Source organism: Emydura macquarii, unplaced genomic scaffold (assembly GCF_026122565.2).
Source record: "Emydura macquarii macquarii isolate MOO-44397 ecotype Brisbane River unplaced genomic scaffold, CSIRO-AGI_Emac_v2 contig_2795, whole genome shotgun sequence".
Taxonomy (NCBI): domain Eukaryota; kingdom Metazoa; phylum Chordata; order Testudines; family Chelidae; genus Emydura; species Emydura macquarii.
Window position 1 is genome coordinate 1,841,471 of NW_027132932.1, and position 11,684 is coordinate 1,853,154.

The window sequence follows — 11,684 nt, forward strand, 5'->3', positions numbered from 1 at the left end:
TCTCCAGCTGTTCATTGCCAACTACCAGGTGCCTCTGGCAAAATGGTTATCTGCACTGGAACAAATTGTCTTAGTTTATGGAAAGAGTTAAAATCCATCATGGGGGCAGTACACAGCTAAAACGTCCATGCATGTTGCTTTGGATACATCTGGTACAGCTGCATGCACAATGGTGGCAATATGAAGATCCTTCCAGCCATCAAGAATACTCAGCAAGGTTCCAAGCAAGATAGTGGATCTTCCATTTGAGGGCTGCAGCCTCTTCAACTCAGAGACCAACAAGGGCCTCTGCTCACTGAAGGATGTAGAGCTGCTTTGCATTCTTTTGGCTTGTACACTCCATCCCCTAAAAGAAAGCAAGCCGGAGCTCCAGTCTCCTTCAGACAATGTTCCTTTGCTCCATACTGTTGTAACCCGCAGACATCACTGGAGCCATTGAGGAAGAAGCAGACAACCCACTGCCTCCTCAGCTATGGTGCATCCAATATCTTCCTCTCTCATTGGCAGGTTTTATGCTGCAGCTTGGCATAGCCTATGGAAAGTCTTTACCAGTGTCCCCCACTTTTAGCAACTGCCTTTTTTTTTTTTTTTTTTAAGGAAAACTTTTACTGGCATTACCATAGACCAGCAGGTTTGAGAGGCACTGCCTGCACATAGTTTTGGTCCTACGAGAAGTTATCTTCTCATTAAACTGGTGGAGAAAATCCACTTAAGGGGTGCAACAAGTATTCCTCTGTGCAACTCTCCCTAGTAAAGACATTGGTGATAGATTTAGGGATGGGGGAAGCTCATCAAGGTCACCTTCAAATGTATGGCCTATGTTCCCCTCAAGAAGCTCATCTGCACATAAATGTCTTGGAACTCAGCCATCTGACTGGAATGCAAAGCATTCCTGCCCCTGCTCCAGGGATACACAATACAAGTGCTGACAGACTGCCACAGCTGTGTATTATGTCAGCAGGTAAGGAGGAGCCAGGTCAGGCTGACAGGCCATTTTGCACTGGACTTGATGTATTCATCATGGATCATTGCACGGGCCCTGTATCTTCCAGATGTTGAGAACTCACTGGCAGCTTATCTCAGCAAACAGTTCTCAGACAGCCCCAAGTAGTCTGTCAAAGAGTTGTTACAGAACATCTTTCACATGTTGGGATTCCTAACACTAGAGCTGTTTTCCACAGTCTAGAACAAGAAATACCAAGTGTCTTGTTCTACCTAAAGGGTTCTAAGCCAGGGTTATTGTCAGCTGCCTCTTTTACCCAGTGGACATTGAGATTTGAGGTATCCTTTCCCACTGATCTTCATGATGCCATGAGTCCGGAGGAAGCTGAGACAAGAGGCAGGATGACAATCATGGTAGCCCCAATGTGGCCAGACAGTTCTAGGATTCAGATCCAGTGAACCTTTCAACACAGCCCTGCTCAGCCTTACCTGTTGTGCCAGACAAGGTCTCACAGACCAGCAACCAGGTCACTACATGTGATAGCTTGGCTGATGTCCGCTGAAAGGAGCTATTCTGCTGAAGTTGGTAACGTTGTGCTCCAGAGCAAGAAAACTGCCACTAAACTGGATAATAAAGCTAAGTGTAAGAGGTTTTCAGTTTTGGGCATCTCAGCATCAGCGGTCTCCCTTGGCACCACTGTTTAAAAAATATTGGGCTATTTAATAGCCCTATAGCGAACTGGACTTCATTAGTTCTGTAATGGTCCATCTAGCAGCAATATCTGCATATCATCCTCCTAGCCAGTCTTATGCTGTATTTTTTCCTTCTAGAGTGACTAGATGCTTTAAAGGTCTAACTCATGTTTTTTTCCATAGTGCAGGAGCCCTCTTCCTCTTTGACCTCAATATAGGATTAACAAGGTTGATGGATTCCCCCTCTGAACCTTTAGCAACCTGTTCCTTAGAGCAAGGGCTTTGAATTTTGGTTTTATCTGATATGTCAGTAAAACACACCAATAAAAAAATGTATCCATTGTACACTACCAGAAAACTGGAAATGATTACTTGTATCTCAGGGCTTGTCTTTACAGAGCAGAAATGCAGGCTATGGGGGTATGGTATGCACACTAATGTTGCATGTTAATTGGTGCTTCTAGAATGATCCTGCTGCTGGTGCTCACTAAAGGCTCCGTAACAAGCTTTAACACAGGTCTATTGAAAGAGTGCTAAATGAAAGTGCACTAAGGAATGTTACAGAGATTACTTATGGCCATATAAGGAGTAATGTGTATATTACTGTATATACTAAGAGACCTGACTACCTGATTTTCAGATATCTACATAAAGCTCAGACTTGCTAAAAAATAAACCTGACAAAATGAAATTAATAAACCTTGGAAAACAGAAGCCCTTCCTGTACCATCTAATGGCTACTAAAATAAAAAAAGCTCTTTTTGTCATTATCTCAGCTTGAACAATAAAGGAGACTTAGACCCTAAGGATGGGTTTCTCCTTATAAGTCTTTGTAAGAATATGGCTCTTATCAGCGCTCATCTTAAATTCCTACCCAAGGTTGTTGCTGAATTCCACATGAACTAATTTGTTAATCTCCACTTTTCTTCCTCAATCCCCAGTCCCTGCCACAGAAGCAAAAAATTACCCTATTTCCTTAACAGGACAACTATTCAGCAACACACTTGGACTATTCATGACCTTTAAGGATAGGTCTATAGGTCAGACAGGCTCCTCACAGAAGTTATCAGAATGGGTTTCCAACTGTATTTAGCAGGGGGTACTAGATTGGATTCTAATTTTGATAGAGCTGTCCTTGTTTAAGTAGGACTTCGAGCACCCATCTCCAAACAAAGGTAACTGTTTATTAGTCGCCAAGAATGGGATCCTGTGAGCAAATAAGTTGAGGATGAAAGGTTACTGACTTTACAGTAATTGGGGTTCTTTTGAGATGTTGTCCACTTGGATTCCACAAACACACCCCTTTCCTGCTGTTACTGAACCCTACTTCTCTGGGGTTCTGTTTACACGAACGGAGGGATGGTTGGGCCTGCACTTGGGTGGGGTAGCACTAGGATATCTAGGGTGCAAGCATGTCCCCAGTGGATGGCCCAAAGAATTTAATTTTGTGCATGTAGATAAAGCATCTCCAATAACCATAGTTACTATAAGGTCAGTAACCACTCTATTTTCTTAATCTTTTGGCCATTTTGCATAAGTGTAGTAATGGATTTACTCTTTGAAAAAATGGGAAGAATAACTACCCTATTGGGACATTGGGAGGTATAATTCACTGTGCAGTGCTGTGGGATCCTTGCAAAAGTGGTGGTGAGATGGGAGGAGCTTAGATATCAGTTAATTCATCTGCACTAGTCTTATGTTGCCATACTTTGTTCTTTTCCTTTGTGACCTGCCTTGATTTGGAAGCACGTGCCCAACAACCACTATGAAATGGAATGATCCTAGTGAACTGCCTGCAGTCCCTCTTACAGCCTTGCTTGCTAAGGGGAAGCGCAGACGTAGCTGTAGTGGTCACTGCTTTGGAGACAGTTCTGAGCTTGTGCAGCATACCGACTCTGTATACGCTACTCATCCCACTGGGGTAATTGTGCGGACGCAAATAAACTGTACTCCAGTTACTGGTAAGTAACCTCTCTGTTTGCTGCATTGGTTGTCTGAGCTCTGAGGCTAAAGTTTTCAAAATTGCCTTTGATATTGTGTGGCTCAGTTTTTGTGTGCTCTACTTGAGACACTTTGAGCTCAATTTCTGGAGGTGCTGAGCACCCAGAACTTCCACTGAAGTCAATCAGAGTTGAAGATGCTCAATAGCTCCTGAAATTCAAAACCACTGTGTTCCAAGTTGGATACCCAAAAATGAAGCCACCAGAAATCAGTGGGTGCTTCTGATTATAAGTTTGTAATTAGGCAGTTGTGTTCTGAATATAATCTACACCATCCTCTTCTCTATATTTTAAAAAGATCTGGCTTTCTTTCTGAATGTAACTTCCCTGGTTTACAACTACTGCACCACTTAACATTTGTTATGACAGTTCATTTACTTAAAACAAATACTGATCACAGCCAGTTTGGGAGAAAGAGGTTGTTTTTTAATGCTTGAGACTAAAGCAATATTTGAACACTTTGCAATTCAAAGTGGGTTTCAGATTTTCATACCTGCAAGCTGCTCCTTGCTATTCAATCAGGAAAGCCCTCTGGTGGATAAACATGATATAATTAAACCTATTTAAATATTAGAAGTAGTCTTTTTAATATCCATACATGCAACAACAAATAGCTATTTTGGGTGAAATTTACTTTTGTATGGAGGGCTGCCAGGATCTATGCTCAATGCAAGACTTGTTATGATAAAATACAGTAGAAAATTAATCAGAATATCTCTGTTCAGTTAATCTGTTTACAAAATCAAAATATACCTGTTCAACCAACAGAGTTCATCGTACACAAATACAGGACTTTACCTGCTCAAGAATCAGCAAGATTACCTGCTTTGTCATGCTGCTAGAAAGAACAGAAGATATTGATTGGCATAAAGAGACAAGTCTTCAGAACCAGATGTCTGTAAGTCCTTTTGGGAAGTGCCAATATATTTTATCAAAGTACTTATCCTAAAAGCATGCAATTCCTAGTTCAGAGAGAGATGATCTGATGGATGTCTATATTTACTGACAGGCCCCTTTTGCTTGGATTTTCTTTTTATTTTATATCTATGCGCTTTTGTCCTGAAATTGTCAGCATGAATTAATGTGTCTTACGTTTTTGCCTCTGAGCTCAGCCTAACTTAAACGTATGTGGTTTTGGAGAGAAAAAAAACCAAAACTGCAGTACCAGTTGTGGGTGAGATATTGTAACTTCTTGAAGCAGGGAAGGACAGAATCCATTTTGTCTGCTTACAAAGAACTGAGGGTACTTTGGGTGCAGTAAAAATGATAACTGGATGGGGGAGCTAGTAGTATTGGTGGGAAGTCCCTGTTTAATCCATCCAGCATTTAATCACTGTGGTAGCTAAATATGAAATGTATTTAAATGTACAGCATCTGTCATTTCTGCCCACCATTATATATTTAGATCAAGCATTGCTAATGCTGGGTTCATTCTTTGAACTTTTCATTTGTCACTTGAATGATGTTTAAATACAATAGGTAGCTAATTTATCCAAATACCTCTCCCTGTGATGCTCAAGATACAGCTTAGTTTTAAGCCAAAAATGTGAGCTTTCTCCATGGGTTCATTGAGGTTCAGTTATATGTGTTGGGAATTTTTTATCTGCTGGAGTCTGTATGGAAATGTGTTACTGAGAGGTACTGAAAAACTACTCATAGTACAAACAAAGTTTTCTTTGTGTTCTGTAAGAATAGAAAGGGGCTATTCCATTTATTCTGAAAAATGTTTAGTTTTCAGAAATATGAATGTAATACAGAAATGAAGGACTTATGTCTGCGTCTGCTCTTTCAATAAGCTTTCATGTGCTGGAATCAATGTAACTTCACAATACTGCAGAGGGCAGTAAAAGTGCATGTTTAATTACAAACACACAAAAGAAATCTCAGTTGCTTTACATTTGTTGTAAAGGCCAGGAATCTAATTATACTTACTGATTCTGACCTTAGGAGTAACCCATAGTCCCAATAAAATCCCTTCAAGTCTGTCATCTTTAACTGTTCTTTCCATTTCCAGTTTCACTTGATGTTAAGCCCATTATTACATGGAATAGGGGATAATAGTTACTTAGCAGCCAAAAAAAAAAAGGAGAGAGGAAAAATGGAGTCTGAAAAAAGAGATCTATCTGACTACTAATAGTCCTGCCTGCCCTCACATTCCTTCTACTGCATAGTGGAAAGATCTCAAAATGCTTTTTAAAATTGCTTTACAGAAGTCATTTGTTTTTCTATATGCAAAGGTTAAATGAAATTTACCCTGCTTGAAAATAATTCAGGTTAGAGTTCTGGTACCACCAAATGTTCTTTGAGAATCTTCCCGTACATCAGTGGGTTCATTAAGTGATAACCAGTTCCATGATTGCCTCATGACAAGGGATAAAACGGAAATGGGGTCGTCTTGGCAATGGGGTTTTGTCTGAATAAGGACTGCAGTATGAGATTGTGTCCAGAGTCTTTTGTGTATTTGTTTGAACATTTTTGTCTATAGTATATTTAACCAGCATGGCTTCCACAAAGGGAAAAAAATCATACCTCTCTAAGGTGCTAGAATTTCTGAGCATGTCAGTAAAATAGCAGATAAAGGAGAACTGCTTGACAAAATTTATTTGGACTTTTAAAAAGCCTTTGAGAAAGTTTTTCACAAGAGGGTACTAAGGAAAATAAGTAGTCAGAAAGTGAGATGAAAGTAGTGTCGGATTAGAAACAAGTTAACAGACAGGAAAAAAAACTGTATGAAAATTTATCATTTATTTTTACAAGACCGAAGACTAACAGTGGGGTGCCACAGGGTGCTCTGTGTTTAATATATGTAACAATTTTCTGAAAAAGGAGGTGAGGAGTGAAGTAGCCAAATTTTCAGATGGTACAACATTATTGGGGTTAGTCAAGTCTGAAAAAGACTGAGGAACTTCAGAGGGACCTAACCAAACTAGATGAATGGGCAGTACAGTGGCAGATGAAATTCAGTTGTTGGCAAATGCAAGATAATATATTTTGGAAGGAATAATTTGAAATACATGTATACTTACAGGGTCCTAAATTAATTGCAATTTAGCAAAAAAGAACCTGGGCATTCCTATAGACAGCTTAATGAAGATTCTTCTTTGAGTGCTTGCTCATGCCCATTCTATTGTAGGGGGGTGCGTGCGTGCACAGTTACCGGAACTTTTTTCCCTTTAGCAGTACCTGTAGGGCCAGCTTCAGCGCCCCCTGGAGCCCCGTGCACATGCCGCGGTATATGGGGCGCTGCCGGCCCTACGCCCCCTCAGTTCCTTCTTTCCTCCTGCTGGAACTGCTTCAGCTTGCATCACAAGTGCTCAATCCCTTTTGTTCTCCCTTAATTGTTTGTTGTTTCTTAGTTAGGCAGATTAGACCTTAAGTGTTGTTAATAGTGGTAGTTAGTCACTTAGGATAGTCCCGGCTGGGACTTTGCCGGGAGCGGGGCATGCCCCAGTCACTGGGTTTTAAACCGTGTGCCTCCTGTGGGGAGGCTTTTCCGCTGAACGACCCCCATGATAGTGGCCTAAAGTTCCTGGGGGAAGCTCATCGTAAGGACCAATGCAAAATTTGTAAGGCTTTCAGACCTTGGACCCCAAAAGACAGAGATCCACTTGAAAGCCTTACTAATGGAGGCAGCACTTGGACTGTTCTCCAAACCAACCCATTCTGCTTCAGTACCAAGCATAGCCATGTTCAGTCATATAATGGACTCAAGTGGCTAGGGACCTTCACCCAAAACAGCACCTGCTTGAACAGACCACGCGGCCTGCTTTGCCATCAAGGCCCTTGTAAGTTCGGAGGTCAAGTTTGGGTTCTGAGTATGGTTGCCAACCCTCCAGGATTGTCCTGGAGCCTCCAGGAATTAAAGACTAATCTTTAATGAAAGATTGTCATGTGATGAAACCTCCAGGAATACGTCCAACCCAAAATTGGCAACCCTAGTTCTGAGAATGCTGCTGCCTCACGTTCTGGAACAAGTGCCTCTCTGAAGAGATGTAGGTGCTGTTCCCTGTTGAGTGTGCCAAAGAAAAGAGTACATAAGACCAATCGAGACCACTGCAGGTCTTATGGGGAGACTCCTATCTCCCCTGGGAAGAGTGTGGATCAGCACAGGGTTGGCGCTGATGTGCGGGAGCCTTCAATTGCTCTCCAGCACCAAGGAGACGGTTTAGAGACCCTTAACTGTTGACTCTGGTTTTGGCCCTTGAGCATCTGTTGAGTCTGGTACTGACAAGGGCAATGCTAGCACTGATGGTTTCCATGTCGGTGTCGTACCAGGTGACTACAGACCTCCTCTTTCTTTCCATCCTGACCTCCTCTTTGGTTCAGGAGTTGGCCAAGGCTGCAGCATTTATAGCCCTATTGGCTGGCTGAGCCTCTGAACCCTTGCATCAGTTGGCTCTGCACCCCAGTGTTTCCCTTCCACAATTCGTGGAAGAAGGGCCAGTACCGGGTTAGGTGCAAGGGACCTCAGCCCCCGAAATTCCTCTGTACTATTGCATTTGACACCGCAGATGTCACTGTGACAGATTTCACCACCTTCCACTTCGGCAGTCAGTTCTTTCAGTGCCACTGCTGACTTTGGGGTCAGCTGTTTCCAGTACCAGCATACTCGGAGCAGGCAATAGTGCTACCATCATCAGCGCTGGTCCCTGCCTTATTCTTGGTGACGGATGAGTCAGACCAGTTACTAGGTCCCTCAGGACTGGCTCCATCTTTTTATCCCCAGAAACGCAAGGCTCCTCGACATGAAGGTCAGGATCTTCCTCCTCTCACTTTCCATCACCCAACCCACATTGCGGACCATTTACGGAGTGCTATGGGCACCAGGATTGGCACTTGTCTTGCAGTCAGGAAGGGGGCCCCTGGCCCAGCGCCTACTGGCTTCCAATACCCTATCCTTATCAATGGCCTCCATAGAATCCATGGGATGCTCCTTGGTCACGGAGATAACTCTAAAGTGAGGTCACTGGACAGATCAGTGGCGGAAACTACACCAACCACAGGTTCAGGCACCAGTTAGCCTTCGAGGTGCAGAGACTCTGGAGCTACCCCTTCCAACTCCACCAGTCTAGGAATGGGAGCCAACCTTGGCACAATTAACCACCTCTACTTTGTCTCTGTACAATTCAGCAGTGCCTAGATCTTTCTCTCCTCCTGTATCAGAGGATTTCAAGGCATATCAGGGCCTTTAGCAGCATGTGGCTGCTTCCCTGGGCACTCAGGCAGAGTGCCTGCAGGAGAACACCTATAATCTTTGAAAAGTCAGAGAAGACGGGAGAGATTCCAGAGGACTGGAAAAGCAAATATAGTGCCAATCTATAAAAAGGGAAATAAGGACACCCTGGGGAATTACAGAGGAGTCAGTTTAACTTCAGTATCCAGAAAGATAATGGAGCAAGTAATTAAGCAATCAATTTGCAAACATCTAAAAGATAATAAGGTGATAAGTAAGAGTCAGCATGGATTTATCAAGAACAATTAATGTCAAACGAACCTAATAGCTTTCTTTGACAGGGTAACAAGCCTTGTGGATGAGGAGGAATGGTAGATGTGGTATACCTTGACTTTAGTAAGGCTTTTGGTACTGTCTCGCACGACTTTCTCATAAATAAACAAGGGAAATACAACCTAGATGGAGGTACTATAAGGTGGGTGCATAACTGGCTGGAAACCTGTTCCCAGAAAGTAATCATCAGTGGTTGACAGTCAGGTTGGAAGGGCATATCGAGTGGGGTCCCTCAGGGATCAGTTCTGGGTCTGACTGTTCAGTATCTTCACTAATGATTTAGATCAGGGGTGGGGAACCTTTTTTCTGCGAAGGGCCTGATGGTGGTACGCGGAAGACGGCTGAGTGTCCGCCGCCGAAAAGGGGCAAATGGCGGCAGGGTTTCGGCGGCGGGCACTGCCCCCTCCACCCCCCCACGGAGCCCCGCTGCTGCGAAACCGTGCCGCCGCCGAATTCTCCCCCGCCGCCGAATTCCCCCCCGCCGCCAGGGCCGGACCAAATGGTCCCGCGGGCCAGACCAAATGATTTTGTGGGCCTTATGCGGCCCGCAGGCCGGACGTTCCCCACCCCTGATTTAGATAATGGCACAGAGAGTACACTTATAAAGTTTGGATGATACCAAGCTGGGAGGGATTGCAGGTGCTTTGGAGGATAGGATTAAAATTCAAAATGATCTGGACAAACTGGAGAAATGGTCTGAAGTAAATAGGATGAAATTCAATAAGGAAAAATGCAAAGTACTCCACTTAGGAAGGAACAATCAATTGCACACATACAAATGGGAAATGACTCCCTAGGAAAGAGTACTGCAGAAAGGGATCTGGGGTCATAGTGGATCCCAAATAAATATGAGTCTACAGTGTAACACTGTTGCAAAAAAAAAAAAAGCAAACATCATTCTGGAATGTATTAGCAGGAGTGTTATAAGCAAGACACGAGAAGTAATTCTTCTGGTCTGCGCTGATTAGGCCTTAACTGGAGTCTAGTTCCAGGTGCCACATTTCAGGAAAGATGTGGACAAATGGGAGAAAATCCAGAGAAGAGCAACAAAAATGCTTAAAGGTCTAGAAAACATAACTGCTCAAATTGCAGCAAGGGAGGTTTAGGTTGGACATTAGGAAAAGCTTCCTAACTGTCAGGGTACTTCAGCACTGGAATAAATTGCCTAAGGAAGTTGTGAAAAATCTCCAATGATGGAGATTCAAGAGCAGGTTAGACAAACAGCTGTCAGGGATGATCTAGTTGATGCTTGGTCCTGCCATGAGTGCAGGGGACTGGCCTAGATGACCTCGTTAGGTCCCTTCCAGTCCTACAGTTCTATGGTTCTATGATTCTATGATAAGTTAGTGGATATCCTGCAGCTGTCTGCTCCTGGGAGAGTAGCCCTGCCTGTCACTGATGCGCTCCTAAAAACTGCAAAGGTCCTCTGGAGCACACCAGCTTCAGTACTGCCTACTGCTGTTTTGTCCCATTGCAGGATTTGAGGACTTTTACTCCCATCCGGCCCCAAACTCCCTAGTCATAACCACAGTAAATGATAAGAGCCAGCTGGGTAGGTTTAAGTCCACTCCTAAGGACAAGGACTCCAAAAGGATGGATTTGGTGAACACCTCCTCCCTGCAAATGTGGATCGTGAACCAGCAGGCATTGTTGTCCAAATACACCTTTGTAAATTGGCCAGCTGTGTCTAAAGCTTGTGGACCAGCTGCCTGAAATCTCCAGAGAGGCTTCAATGAGTTTGTCAGTGAAGGCTGTTCAGTGGCCAAGACATCGTTGCTGTCTGCGCTGGACATCACGAATGCTTTGGCCAGAGTTACACCTGCAATGACCATAAGAAGGGCATCCTGTCTGCAGAATTCAGGCATTGCTCCTGACGCAGCAGACTATAGACAATCTGCCTTTCAATGACTGGGGGTTGTTTTCGGACAAGATGGGTGAGACCCTGCACTCCTTTAAGGATTCTAGGGCCATTCTACATTCCATGGGGATGCATTCACTATTAGTGCAGAGGCACCGCTTCAGTGGCCAACATCAGCAATAATACTGTCTGTGACGCATCTTTGAGGAGCCTTTTCTTCCCTTGAGACAGCGGGATTACCCCCTTGCCTGTTCACATAATACGTCGCAGTGGTATAGTCGATAAGTATGTGAACTACTGAACCCTTGATGCAGTCTAGGAAAGTGAGACAGACGTAGATGGCTTGAAGCTCCAAGACAATGATATGCAGTTGAGCCTTCCTTCTCCGTCCACAGGCCCTCAACCTGCAGTGACCCCAGATGCAATGCCCAACCACTACCTATCAGGGAGATGCTGGTGACGTAGTCCTGGTTGATAAGGGATGGATAAAAGGAATGCCTTGACATACATTCCCCTGAACCATTCATCACTGCAAGGAAGGGAGGCAGACCAACCTCTGCAAGAGATGAAGGGTTGAACAATAAAACGTGAACTGTCGGGAAAGGTTGAGACTGCAGACCGAAACAAAGGTGGCAAATTGCTGGGAAATGCTCAATTGGCAGGAACACTCACAAACTCATAGAGT